Source organism: Euprymna scolopes, chromosome 17 (assembly GCF_053919585.1).
Source record: "Euprymna scolopes isolate OS-2025 chromosome 17, ASM5391958v1, whole genome shotgun sequence".
NCBI lineage: Eukaryota > Metazoa > Mollusca > Cephalopoda > Sepiida > Sepiolidae > Euprymna > Euprymna scolopes.
The window spans coordinates 97,811,104-97,827,526 of NC_136498.1; the positions used below are offsets into that span (position 1 = coordinate 97,811,104).

The window sequence follows — 16,423 nt, forward strand, 5'->3', positions numbered from 1 at the left end:
ATATCACGACTGCAAAAATATAAATCAACATATCACGACTGCAAACATATAAATCAACATATCACGATTGCAAAATATAAATCAACAGTTCACGACTGCAAAAATATAAATCAACATATAACGACTGCAAAAATATAAATCAACATATCACGACTGCAAAATATAAATCAACATATCACGATTGCAAAATATAAATCAACATATCACGATTGCAAAATATAAATCAACATATCACGACTGCAAAATATAAATCAACATATCACGATTGCAAAATATAAATCAACATATCACGACTGCAAAATATAAATCAACATATCACGATTGCAAAATATAAATCAACATATCACGATTGCAAAATATAAATCAACATATCACGACTGCAAAATATAAATCAACATATCACGACTGCAAAATATAAATCAACATATCACGACTGCAAAATATAAATCAACATATCACGACTGCAAAATATAAATCAACATATCACGACTGCAAAATATAAATCAACATATCACGACTGCAAAAATATAAATCAACATATCACGACTGCAAAATATAAATCAACATATCACGATTGCAAAATATAAATCAACATATCACGACTGCAAAATATAAATCAACATATCACGACTGCAAAAATATAAATCAACATATCACGATTGCAAAATATAAATCAACATATCACGACTGCAAAATATAAATCAACATATCACGATTGCAAAATATAAATCAACATATCACGATTGAAAAATATAAATCAACATATCACGATTGCAAAATATAAATCAACATATAACGATTGCAAAATATAAATCAACATATCACGACTGCAAAAATATAAATCAACATATCACGATTGCAAAATATAAATCAACATATCACGATTGCAAAATATAAATCAACATATCACGACTGCAAAAATATAAATCAACATATCACGATTGAAAAATATAAATCAACATATCACGATTGCAAAATATAAATCAACATATCACGACTGCAAAATATAAATCAACATATCACGATTGCAAAATATAAATCAACATATCACGACTGCAAAATATAAATCAACATATCACGACTGCAAAATATAAATTAACATATCACGACTGCAAAAATATAAATCAACATATCACGACTGCAAAAATATAAATCAACATATCACGACTGCAAAAATATAAATCAACATATCACGACTGCAAAATATAAATCAACATATCACGATTGCAAAATATAAATCAACATATCACGATTGCAAAATATAAATCAACATATCACGACTGAAAAATGACACAAATTACAAAAAATAACAGTAGGGAATTGTAATAATCTCTATTAATATAAAGTTAGACATGTGTATATGTTCATATATTTGTTAGACATGTGTATATGTTCATATATTTGTTAGACATGTGTATATGTTCATATATTTATTAGACATGTGTATATGTTCATATATTTGTTAGACATGTGTATATGTTCATATATTTGTTAGACATGTGTATATGTGCATATATTTGTTAGACATGTGTATATGTTCATATATTTGTTAGACATGTGTATATGTTCATATATTTGTTAGACATGTGTATATGTTCATATATTTGTTAGACATGTGTATATGTTCATATATTTGTTAGACATGTGTATATGTTCATATATTTGTTAGACATGTGTATATGTTCATATATTTGTTAGACATGTGTATATGTTCATATATTTGTTAGACATGTGTATATGTTCATATATTTGTTAGACATGTGTATATGTTCATATATTTGACATGATTTACACCTAAACAAATTAACCGATCATTATGAATCTTGGAACACAGCTTTGAGACAGAAGGGTGGGTAATGTGGGTTAAGTTTAATTTAGTCTCATGCAAATGGGACAAATATGTGGTGAGATCGCCTTCTGAAAATTCAGATTAGTCCAATGTTGATGAAACGAGTAGGGGACCCTTTCATAAAAATTCACATACATCCGGTTTTTGCGAGATTATAAAACATATATTAGACATTAATTAATAAATATTTATCAAATTACGGTAACTTTGGAACATTTTAAAGGTCGTTTACGAAGGCATAGTATGGATACAATTTCCCATTTGAAAATTGAAGTATTTTAGATATACGTTAAATTTGATCCGTGGTCACCAATTAAGCAAGGTTTTCTTAATTTCAGTTGCTTTTTAGCATGCGTTTAGCCTGAAATGTTAGACATTTTCTTAGAATCAAAATCATGGAACGGATTTTGATCCAAATTGGAATAAAGATTCTAAGCATACGTTTTAGTATTATAATATTTTGTTTTTGTGCAAAAATGTTCTGTTCAGAAAATTAATTTTAACCACCATAGGACGGGCATACTTTTAGTCTATAATATAAAGAGTAGTAGCCTCTGTGTGTGTGTGTGTGTGTGTGTGTGACAAAACAAATACCCACAATACCCTTGATCAGCGTTGTCCGGGTAAATAATATTTAAAATTAAGAAAAGAACATTTATTCTTTGACAATAAACTGGCGCAATTTTGGTCAAGGTGGAGCTGCTTTCTAGTGAAATACTAACTAAAGGGAAGTAACTCTGTTGTAATCAAGGAGTAAATTCCTTTATGCCAACTCATTCATCGAGAAATCTACTAAAAAAGAGTTGTTTGTGTGTATGCGTGTGTATGTCCAGAGAGAGGAATGAGCTGAGAGAAAGATGGGGCGGAAAAAGTATGGGACAACCGATGAAAGAGGAAAAAGAGAGAAAGATAGAGAAGACATAGAAGTTTAAATAGGAGTACGTTATACTTTTGCCCACAGCAACGCCGGGTAACCCTGCTAGTTATATATAAAATCTATGCGTATCCTATGTTCATCTAATCCAATAGTTTTGTTCATTTGTAAATTATCCAAAGTATTGAGCGCTGTTGGCTGTAAAATGGTTTACAAAATCGTTTTTGAATCATCACAAAAGTGAATTGAAATGGATTCCGTTGGGAACGACAACAAAAGGAGTTTTTTTTTTTCATTTGCGCATATTTGTCTTGAACACATTTATTGATTTTCATTTATGGATTAGTATAAATTATTTTATTTATGTTTATGGCAATGTCTTTAAGCGTGTCTATCATCTCACCCTTGGACAGGGTCCAAAAACAATCTAAAATCTAATAGGTCTCACACTATCAGTCACGTTTTAATCTCTGTCCCATCGTCGCAATGTTGCATCCCTGTGCCTGTTTTAAAAGTACTTAATAGAATGTGATTTGATGGATTAATACAACTTGTTTCCCTTCGACATACATACTCCCGACTAACACGACAAGCAGGAAAATTCTATTGATCTTCTGTTGAACTTCCAAGATGTCGAAAATCTATCATCTCATTTTTATGGTCAACAAGCTTTCTACTTTAATAGTGCCTTCCCTTGGACTGCTAGTCTTTTGAAGTCTCTCCCTGTCTCTTGTTTCCCTGAATGTACTAAACCAGCAGACGTTTAAATGTAATGTGAACAGACATCTCACTGCTGAACTCCCCACAGTTCTATGTTATACACGACTGCAAATATACCCTTTATTATTCAAGCTTTGTTCTGGATAAAAAAAAAGAATGTCTCATTAAAGATCTCCACACATATGCTCACATTCACACTCATGAACGCACATTCAGTCACACCGATCAGATAAAAAGATACGACGTGCAGACAAAGTAAAACACCTAACACACATATACACACACGCACGTACACCCCCCCCCCCCAATCAACATAGACGCTATTACATACGCTACATCACACACATATAGAACACGTACTCTGCACACTATATTCTCCGTACACTACACCAAACATTACATACACATACACCATACGAACAACAGACATATCACACAACGTATATGCACACACACCTAAATAAAGGTCACATATAACACACGCATACGCAAACAAACACATGTCACATAGACACGTACACATATTATACAAACGCGTAGAGTACAAATACACGCACTCATACATCAGAAATACACATATTTACGCACGTACCCCAACTATAAGCACACGCACACGACAGATACACACGTTAACACATACGCATACATTGAATTATGCACACTTAGACATGTGAACATATGCTCTGAACACAGACAAAGGCACAACAAATACATACACGTATACGCTCGTATGTACGCACAAATACACATACGCGCATAGAAGCTCAAAATACACGCGTACACATTTTTTTTTGTTCAGTCTGATTTGCGGGAATCAATAATTCATTCTTTAATAGAATCACCCCCTTTTAATTGTCCGATAACATACTCCCCCATCCTTTCAGCGGTCAAATTATTTATCGACGAATGAACATAATTAATAAAATTATGCTTGACATTTTCTCACCTTCAATTTTGAAATTAGTCTCGAAATATGATAATCCCTAAGAACTTCCCACGCTAAAGGGGGAGGGTTGATACTGCATTTAACCAATCAGATTTCTATAAACCTGCTGCAGTTGTCGCCCCTTTTTCCTATTCACTGATCAGATTCATTTTGTTTTGTCCGCCGTGAAATTCATTAGTAATGTTTCGTGTCAATTCACACCCACTTTAAATCTTCTGACGTATTAAAGAGTGGTCAGATCTTCGCGACGTGCATCGTCCTGTTACAAGATACGTTTTTGTTGATGTTATCCTGTCTTCATTGTGCGTTTCAGGTTTCTAAATATACTTTGTCTGATAGATGAACCAGCTTTAGGCGATCAGCTCACATCTTGTTGGCTATAATATCCTGTGACATGTTTCAGGTTTATTTTCTTACATTGTTGGTGCTTTCTCTTTTAACGGTTATAAAATCACCCAATGAGAAAGATCTGTATAAATATCTCCTTACTCTCTCTCTCTCTTTCTCTCTCTTTCTCTCTCTCTTTCTCTCTCTTTCTCTCTCTCTTTCTCTGTTTCTCTGTGTATCTCTCCCCCTCTGCCTTCCACACAGTATATAAAAAGAAGCGTCTGGTTTATTGATGTATTCGTATGATCAAGATCCAGAAAATGTGTGTATTAGTGCTCCATACTAAACAGAGCTATTTTTTTACTTGCCTCCCCACGAGGGAAAAGTTGGACACAATATCGGTTTTTAATGAGGAAGAAACCAGCTCCCCAAAAAGGGGCACTCTGGTTAGTAACAAAAATAAAAAAAATGTATCAGTCATCAAGGATTTCTCCTCCACTAACCGAGGCAAAAAACGTGAAGTGAGAAAAGTGAAGTGCAGCATCAGGACAGATACTACACTTTGATCCTGGCCCGAAGGCCAAGAATCATTATAGACATGTACAAACATGTAAGCGTCTTGTATGAATAAATTATATATATATATATATATATATATATATGTATGTATATATATATATATAGCAAATTATAGTGATTCAATGAAATTTAAAAAAAAAAAAAAACATTATTCAAATCAAGGATTTTTTATCATTCCAAGTAAGACAAAGAAAACTTTCGAAATTTTATCTCCTTATCCTATAGGGTTTCGATGCCTACCATCTCTTCAGAAGAGAAAATATTAGCAAATAGATATAACGGTATTCACCCTATTTGCTAAAGTCAGTTAGACATGGAAAATCATAATAAAAAAATGATTAAATAGAACTGACAGCGGGGGAAATTGAAGAAACGGATATAAAGGTTTAGTTCCAAATTGTGCGGTAATAATAATAAAAAAATAATAATGGAATAATAAAAAATCCTTGGTTTGAATAAAGGTATTTTTTAAATTTAATTGAATCACTATAATTTGCTTTATTTGCTCTATCCTGTATGTTGAGCAATTCCTATTTAGATGGGATAATAAATAGAATATTACGACCAGTAATATTTTGTAAATCTTATAATCACAGGTTTCCATACCAGCTGATTGTTGGATAAATCTATCCATAAGTATATATATATATATATATATATATATATATATATATATATATATATATATATATATATATATAACTTACTAACTAGCTCTACCTACGTATTGAGCACTTTTGAAGTAAATACTTAAAGTTTACGCATAAATCTATACTTTCGTATATTAATTTTATGTGAGTAAATCAAGTAGTTATGTATATATATATACATATATGTATGTATATATATATATACATATATATATATATATATATATATATATATGTATATGTCAAAATTGTGTTGGCCATGGTATAAGCGTTGTTTAAATTTTAAAATAAAATACGTATGACATACGTCTATAAGCCAAATTACAACGCAATATTACGTAAAATAAACAATTATTTAGCTGTCCTATGACCACAACAAACATTTGTCACCGCTCTAATACAGATTTGAATGCAACAAATTTTAGGTGGGAAGCACCGTGAAAACCCTACATACCAGAATTAAAGAACGGATGCAAACACATGCGTCATCTTTTTTCAAACACTTTAAAACTTGAAAAAATGCTAACAAACTCCTCAAAGTTAATATCTTGGTCACAGAGCGATACGCCAGAAACCTTCGCATAAAAGAAGCTCTGCACATTTCCATGTTACGCCGTGAACTCAATAACAGATCGGAACCTGGTTCACCATTCCGAATATAAGTCACTTCCCAACCCAGTGATATAATTAAATCTTTTGATCATGGGCAGTAACAATACAATACTACTTCTCTACTAATAAATAACAATGCAGCAATATTTCATCTCAATACAATAGAAAATACATAAATAAAAATATATATATATCTAAAACAATAAAATATGATTGTAATAATAAATCAATATACACAGACAAATAAGGCAATAAATATTGTATATATATAATATATATATATATAATATATAAATATAATAATAATTACATGTATTTGTTTTCATGGATATGTATGAGCATAGATGGATGTTGATATGGAACGCAACTTCATAAGATGACAATTTAAAAAAAAGATAAATCAAAATAAATAAATAAAATATAGATGAATGATGTAAAGATATAAATAACTTACGACCTCATTAATATTAACATCTAACATTTTCTCTCTTCCACACCATAAAACAGAAAGTTTTAGTAAAAATGTACGACCAAAATTATGCACGATCAATGTACGACTGGCTGCTTCTACTGTTTGTCATATAGAAATAATATGTAAAGTTGCTTGAACCAGCAGAAGCCCATCGGATATTTTTGTCGTGTTGAATTTCGGTTGTACATAACTACAAAAATTACTAAAAATGTACGACTAAATGATGTTTGCAGATTTCATTTCCTGCGAGACTAGCTAATTAGAATAGCAATAATAATAATAAAAATCGTAAAGGAAAACAAAACAAATAATAAATAGATAATACTGGCTATATAAACAAAAAAAAATTAATTAAAAAAATAACACATAGTAATTCGCTTTCAACTTTGAATATATAAATAAATAAATTTATTCCATTTACTGCTGAGATATTTTCTCATTTCTATTCATATTACGGTCTCAATATTTGAAACACCCGTTATTTGAGAAAGAGGATTTTCCTCGAAATATATTATGGATCACCGTCACACACAGTACACCACTGTGTAGAAGTTTGACTTTTTAAGTAAGATTTATTATTGACAAAATAATTAAATAAATATATCTATGTGTATGCATATTTATATAATATCACTTGTTCTTTTTTTTCCTTCCTCACTACGGACAACATTCCATTCCGTGCATTGTGTTAGCCTTCTAACACTTCCCTTTGTACATAACTCACACAATTTTTCACATAATTTCATAAATATTATTTTTGTTTAAAAATAATATTTCGACGTATATACGTCATCATCAAAATTTTATATATTTTTAATTATTTTTTTTTATTTTTTCTCGCCCTGGTGGTAAATAAAAGAATACAATAGAATGCAATTCATGTTCTTCAATAATCAGGTTTTCTAATGTCCCGAATATTACGCGTAGTGCGCGATATGAAAATCATAGCTTAGCTCTCCGTGATTTAAGCATTGTTTAAATTTTAAAATAACATATGTATGATGGAAAACACAACCATGACCCCCAGATCGTGTATATATATATATATATATATATATATATATATATATATATATATATATATATATATATATATGTGTGTGTGTGTGTGTGTGTGTGTGTGTGTGTGTGCGTTTTATTTTTTATTACCGTATCTTTCTGTTAAGTTACATTATTAGTTTCAGCTACCCGGCCATTTTTTTGGCCGTCTGTAGCTTCCTCAGACTTTTACAGTTTTACAGGTTTATATATATATATAGCATAAATTGTAATTACAATTTTATGACATCAAATGGTTAAGTTTCAAATCTAACTTTTATTATATGCAAGAGAATGAATACAATTCAAAAGTATATCTCCGTAACCTATAGGTTTTCCATGTCTACCATCTCCTCAGAGGAGAAAATTAGCAAATTATAATGGTTTATACCTAATTTGCTAAAAACAATAAACATAGAAAATCATAATTAAAAGTTTTTAAAGTTTTTAAATCATAGAGTAAGGGTAATCATATATTGGTTCAAAATGAAAAGGATCTTGAATTTCGTATTCAAATTATATGGTAAAATCCAAAGTGACAGTCTTTGGTAGCAGTGAGTAAAGGAGTCCAGTCCGTATTTTGAATCTTCAACGGAACAAGGTAAGAATCCGAAGTCGGCATAAATTTTTGGTTTCTTTCTTTGTTTAGATGTTGAGTCCGGTAAATATATTATTATTTAAGTTTATTGAAGCTGTTTTATTATAATATATAAGTTTTTTATATATTTATTTAATATTTTTTAATTATAATATATGTGTTTCAAAGTCAACTCCAAATTAAATTCAATCTGTGAATAAAAACAGTATCTTGACAAAGAAAAATCAAAATGAAAATGAAAATTGAAAAACTTTAAAAACTTTTATTTATGATTTTCTATGTTTATTGTATTTAGCAAATTATGGATTAATCTGATTATATAATTTGCTAATTTTCTCCTCTGAGGAGATGGTAGACATCGAAAACCTATAGGTTAAGGAGATATACTTTTGAATTGTATCCATTGTCTTGCATTTAATAAAATATTCTTAACCATTTCACGTCATAGAATTTAAATTACTACTTTATGATTTATTTACTCTATGTGGTATATTATGCTATTTTTTTATTTAGCTGGGATTGTATTAATAAAATATTACAGCCAATAGTATTTTGTAATCACTGGATTTCCATACTAGTAGATTTATTGCATTACACTATTCTGAAGTATATATATATATATATATATATATATATATATATATATATATATATATATATATATATATACACACACAAAGTTAAAGGTAATAATAAATTTAACGAATTATTAAGAGTGCTTAATGAAAGAAGAGCAATACATATTTTTATTATACGGTCGCGACACTGCACTGGACATGCTAATATTTCGGACAAATGGTCGATTAAAAGCAGAAGTCCTCGTCAGGCGACTTAGTAAATGGTTGCTTTCTACTGAGGAAACTAGTTTTAGGCCTGTTTTCATCCGTAATAAGCAACCATTTATTAAGTCGCCTGACGAGGACTTCTGGTTATATATATATATATATATATATATATATATATATATATATATATATATATATAAAGAGAGAGAGAGAGAGAGAGAGAAAGAGAGAGAAAGTAAGAGGGAAAAGATAATGAATAGGACGTAAACGGAATTAATACAAGATCAATTACAGATGCTCTAAGAATTTAAAACATTTAGTATTGTGTACGATCGTTTCGGAGATGAAATCAAGTTTATTCATGCATAGTCTTTTTATCAGCACAAAATGTTATGGCAGGGTTTAAAAATATGGGGGAGTCAGCTGACTCCCCCATTTTCTTTTTCACCTATTTATTCTCTTCACCCCGTTAATTTTATTTTAAACATGGATTTTATTTTAACACTTTAATCATGAATTTTCGTCTTCCCGTCATGATTGCATTGTATAAATTTTTTACTTCTCAAAGAATCATGTAGAGCAGGTTACATTTGTCTTTACATAAGCATTAGTTTATGTAAAGACAAATATATATATATATATATATATATATATATATATATATATATATATATATATAGTATCCTAACAATACTAATTGTATTAGTATCATTCAAACACTACCGTGTTTGAATATATTGTTAAGTGCAGTTTTAGTCATTAACAGCTGTTTTAAAGCTTCACCGCTCACTCATTTTTCGACTAAATTTCAAACAATTATTACAGTTTATAGATCACCTTCTCAGCTATATTCTGGAATTGTTTTTCCAATTTCCGTCCAGTAAAACAAAAGTTATGATGAATTTTCTGGTGTTCAAAATCGTAAAAATATGTAAGGCCGTGAGCGACGCTTTTTATGACTGGTTTCCATAGCAACCACGTCGCTTTAGCTACTAATTCGAAAAGAAAATAACAAGTGAAACAGATAGAATGAAAGCGTGGAGCAGAGATAATTGGGTGATTTTTTGAAAGCAGACGAGTGTGGTACATTGTTATTACATATGTGTTTACGTAGGCAAGAAAGAAAAGACTGAAATTAAACAAAGAACAAGCAAATTTATTTGAAGCCTGGAAAAATCATGGATTACAATAGAAAAATGCGAGCATGAAAACTAATATGATTAAGCTTAAATATGGCAAAGTAAAGAGCTACTTGTTAAAACTGGAAAAGAAAAGGACAAGATAGTCTAGTAAAAATATAATACATTTATTACTTAAAATATTGTAGGCTTAAGAATTTAAAAAAAATTAAATTTATAACTTTATATAATGAATTTTTAATGCTGCATTATTTTAAGTTATAAATTTATTATATTTTTTACTAGAATATCTTGTCCTTTTCTTTTCCAGTTTTAACAACTAGTCCTTTACTTTTCCATGTTTAAGCTTAATCATATTACTTTTATTGCTCGCATTTTTCTATTGTAATTATATATGTATTATACTAATAAACTGCTTCTAATGATACTAATAACAATAATATCAATAATAAAGATACACTTTAATCCATATTAAAAGATAATGATAATTATCATCATGATTATCATCATCATCATCGTGAATATTCTTTATAAAGTCAACATCTAATTTACTTAGTTTACACAGCATAACAAACATGTTCATTCATCGGAGATGCCGTGTTACTCGATTATATATTTTCTCTTCGTCCTCCATCTTTCTCTCGCCTATTTACCCTGACGATAAATCCGCCGATTTAAAAGCGCAACGAAAACCTATTTCGAATAAAGCAAAATTCGCGAAAACGAAAGTGGGCAGACTGGGGGGGGGGGTCCGGCCTTGGGGGGGGGGGTGCAAAGAAACAAAAGTGCCATAAATATCAAACATGAGAAATGAGGTACAATTATGTATCCCGCTGTTCGCGCATGCCCGCTGGTGTCAGTTAATTCGATTGGTCGGTGGCTCGTCACGTGAAACACGCCGGCTGCTAAGTGGTTGCATGATGTTTCTCCACTTACAGAGGCATGCTTTGCTCGAGAAAAAGATCTAATGAATCTACTATGTCTATCCTGTCTATTAATTAGAATCTGTGAGGCCCAACCACCCCTCGGGGGGAGGGGGGCAGCTTCCTTTTAATTGCGATTTATTTATCATCATCATCATCGTCAACATCGTCAACAGCAAAACATTTTAGTTTATTTATTCTTGACGAGCTGAAACACCTGTCTTTTTCTTGCGAAAGCGTCACCGCTTATCAAGTCCAAGAGCCATTCGAGGATAATGATTAATGAATGGTGAATGCTCTGGCGAACTGCAGACACTTGCGCCCCCACGACGTAGACACCCTCGACAAACCCGACACGCAGCTAAATCCCACCCCCACACAGTAGAGATTCTAGATGTAAAAGATCTTTCTACTCCAGTAGTTTCTTCCCCAGAACCGCTAGACTCTGGAATTCCATTCCAGGTACCTGCTTCCCCAACTGTACTAACATGCAGATGTTCAAGTGTAACGTGAACCGACATCTTGCTGCCCAAATCCCTAAATCCCCAGTAGTTGTTGCCCCTGATATTAGCCCCCTACACCAAAGTGGCCATTTGTCTTGTTTGGGGTGAAAATGTAAAAAAAAAGAAAAGAAAAAGTGCAATGAGTGTCAGCCGAAAGATGAAGAACTCTATGGAAGTACTAAAAATTGATCACCGCAATGAATTAAATTTGATTAGCTATGAGGCGGTTTATGACAAGTAATTGCTTACATTGGTTTTAAAATCATCCCCGTTGTAGAATGTAGGAAAGCAATCCCGTTATAATGAGTTTCACAGATGGAGAGTCTTTGCAAAAAAGTGCTGTTCGTGAAAATTCCGCCCGATGCTAGGCATTGGAGTAAAAAGGGAAAGATCTGGTTCTGGTGTGGTGATAAGACAAGTTCTTGCTGCGATTTCCAAGTAAGAATCAGATTAGAGTACAATCAAGCACGTTTCCTGAAAATGACAATAGAGCAGAGAGAGACAAACTACATCTCTTCTGTGAGAAAAAGGATAGTAATAAACAAAGAATATCCTCCCCACTAGATTTCGAAATGGATTTTTAATTCTGTCTAAACAACGAAGAGTTCTTTAAGCTGTACCTCCCCACATGTGGTAGCAGTGCTCCGTTTTATGATGTATTTTTACTTTTTTAAAGGTAGTGAGCCGTACCAGGAGTCAAGGCCAAGTACAATGAAACCATTTAATGTAAAGAACTAAAATCTATAATATAAATCTCACCCCCTCTGTTTAAATGTATGTATGTATGCCTGCCTAAAATTTTCGACAGAGACGACGGATTTTCACGAGATCGGTATCGTTTTGAAACTCGACCCTTCAGACGAAAAATATGGAAAAATTGGCTAAAAACATTAATTTCTTCACTCTCAAGTGGGCAGTTTTCTACAGAGAGTGGGCGCTTTTTTCATCGATATTTTCGAAAGTCATCCCATCTTTTCGAGTGACTAGCCTAAATTTAAACCTACGTCACTTCCGGTTTGGCGATGGGCGCAACAGAAAACTGCCGAAAGTAAACTCGGGCACACTGTATACACTTCTTACAAGTTTAAAAAGATTGATTCAACGTTACTCTCATAGCAGTATACTGATGATAAAAAAACATATGCAAATAAAAAAAAAACTTATATTCTTATGTACTTACGATTGATAAATATGTGTTCGAAGTCTCTATTTACTTTCCTATCCATAAAGGCTAGTGATGGGACGATGTCAATATTTTTTCCGATTCCAATACAATTACCGATTCCGTACTACATTCTCGATTCCGATACAATTACCGATTACGATTCTTTGTAAATTTATTAATATTTTACTATACAGTTGTATCTTTTTTCTGATTACCGTAAAAACACACATGTTAAATGTGCAAATATTTTTCTAAACGTAAAAATATACTTGTGGGGTGGTATTTTAAAATCAATAAATATTTATTATTTTATCATTATTACCAGCAATGGAAGATTTTACTTGAAACAAAATCAAATAAAAAAGACAATTAAAAGAATCGTTTTGGCATCGGAAAATCGGGACAGATTTTTCCAATACCCTCAAATATTCCGATTTTTCCGATTCCCAATTCCGATTAATCGTACCAACACTAATACAGGCAGGCATTGTTATAGACAAGTTCAATTTGTAATTTAGGGGGAAAATCCAAATCATCAAATAGTAAAACGCAGGATTGGGACACACATTAAAAATTTCCTCAGTCTAGAAAGATTCATCCATCATTGGCCGAGGGCATAAAAAAATGAAATGTAATATTAAAACACATACTACATTTTGCTCCAAGTTAAAATCCGCCCAAACTCGGAGTCTTCCTATCATTTGGATGCTTCGGACTACTGTTCTCAACTTGGGTGTCATTTTTATAATGTTTTGGTCGGAAAGTTGAACGGAATTTCGGAGAGAACTCCTCTTTACTTCACAGGAATAGCATGTCCTCGTTCCATTACTGAATAGAGGTCTTAACTACTTCTCGAGTCCGACAAGATACATTCCCGAATTCGACAAGATACACCTGAAGAAGGTCGGAAGTTATATCGACCGAAACGTTGTGAAAATTATACTCAAGATGAGAACAGTAGTCCGAATAATTCAAATAATGCAAATAACCAATCCTCATCTAAAAAAAAAAAAAAAAAAATTCAGAAAGTAAGTTCGGTGTCTATTCTTTCTATTAATATTGACACTATCTTAAAATAATTTCGCATATGTTGCGGTAATATGTTTTCAAATTGATTGTAGATATGCATAAAGTTTTTTTTTTTTTATATGATTGACAAGCTATAGACTCATATACATGGTTTTTATTGATTAATTAGTTCAATCATGTTGCATAGAACGGATTTGAAGGGAGATTTCAGGTGTAAGCTAACTAAATTAGATTCAAACCAATTCGCAGTCAGAAGGAACAAGACCGATAGCCATTAGTCGCGTGCTCTCGTCTAATGAATAAATGCGTGAATGTAGGATTGACATTAAATTCTTAAAGATGAACTAAAATGACCGAAAAATGGGCTGAAATGACTTAAATAAATAAAAAGTAAATAACTTAGAATGACTTTAATGAACTTAAAGATGAATTGGATGACCTTAAGAATGACTTGAATGCTTAAAAAATAACTGGAATTCTTCAAAAACAACTTGAATGATCTGGAGAATGACTTGAATAGCTTTGAAACTGACTGGTTTTAAAGTGGGTGTTCATTTTACATTAAATTAATACAGAAAAGTGATCCCTCACTTTATATCACAAAGTTACAAACATAAGTACAGCATGTAGTAAGAATAGATACTACACTTTGATCTTGGCCAAAAGGCCAAGAAAAGGGTATTTATTTGCTCCCCCAAGGAGCAATTAGGCACAAGGCCGCTTTTTATGTGAGGAGTGAAGGGGAAATTGGGACCAACTCCCCGGGGAGTAGGGGAGCTGGATTGTGACAATTGGTATGAAGGGTTGGTATTTATTTGCTTCCCCACTGAGCAAATTAGGCATAAGGCCATTTTTTAATGTGAAGAGGGAGGGAGGGGGACAACTCCCGATGGGTGGGAAATGGGAGCTGGATAGTGACAATTGGTATAAAGGGTTGCCCCTACATTGACCAAGGTCTGATATGTCGGGTTACCCCCACATTGTGTCTTTGCTTGCAGTATCTGCCGGAACAGATGGTATTTATTTGCTCCCCCACCGAGCAAATTAGGCACAAGGCCGATTTTTAATGTGAGGAGTGAAGGGGAAATGGGGATCAACTCCCCGGGGAGCAGGGGAGCTGGATAGTGACAATTGGTATGAAGGGTTGCCCCTACATTGACCAAGGTCTTATATGTGGGGTCGCCCCCACATATGGTCTTTGTTTGCAGCATCTGCCGGAACAGATGGTATTTATTTGCTCCCCCACCGAGCAAATTAGGCACAAGGCCAATTTTTAATGTGAGGAGTGAAGGGAGGGGGAAGGGAAAAAGGGGACCAGCTCCCGAGAGGTGGGAAATGGGAGCTGGTTAAAGGTCAGGCATGTGGGGTTTCCCCCACATCTGGTCTTTGCTAGTCATAGCTAGTCATAGCTAGTCATAGCTTGCAGTATCTGCCGGAACAGATGGTATTTATTTGCTCCCCCACTGAGCAAATTAGGCACAAGGCCGTTTTTAATGTGAGGTAAAAACCAGCTCCCCTAAAAGTAGGCAAAAAGGGGCCACTCTGGTTACCAAAAATAATAATTGTCCCAGTATAGAGGGTTTCCCCTCCATTGACTGGTACAAATTATCTTAAGTGCAGTATCTACCGGAACAGATGGTATTTATTTGCTCCCCCACTGAGCAAATTAGGCACAAGGCCGTTTTTAATGTGAGGTAAAAACCAGCTCCCCTAAAAGTAGGCAAAAAGGGGGCACTCTGGTTACCAAAAATAATAATTGTCCCAGTATAGAGGGTTTCCCCTCCATTGACTGGTACAAATTATCTTAAGTGCAGCATCTGCCGGAACAGATACTACACTTTTATCTTGGCCAAAAAGCCAAGAAAAAAGCTTAAAAAGCTAAGAACTGCATCTATTAACAACATACCTTTGATCTTAACCAAAAAAGTCAAGCACAAAAGTGTTACGCACAGACCGACGGAGTGACTTATAGAATCGCTTGCATGCGACGAAAAATGGATAGCCTCAATTTAGTTCAAAGATATTTTTGTGAATGTGATCATCGTCTTTTTCTTAGTGTACGTAGCAGAAGGCTGGATAATGGAGTACCTAAACACTTTTAACATTAATCGACGAAGCAAAAGATATCCATGATCGTATGCCAAGAGAATATATAAAATAATGCCTACTTGTTATCTATTCTCTTTGTGAAAGCGTAATGCAGAGGATGCTACC

The 16,423-nt window shown here is 32.8% G+C and overlaps 1 pseudogene; it reads right to left on the bottom strand.

Annotated features, from left to right (window-relative positions):
- Window positions 1–14,751: 14,751 nt before the first annotated feature.
- Window positions 14,752–14,889, bottom strand: LOC145297164 (U2 spliceosomal RNA; annotated as a pseudogene).
- Between the last annotated feature and the right edge of the window lie 1,534 nt (window positions 14,890–16,423).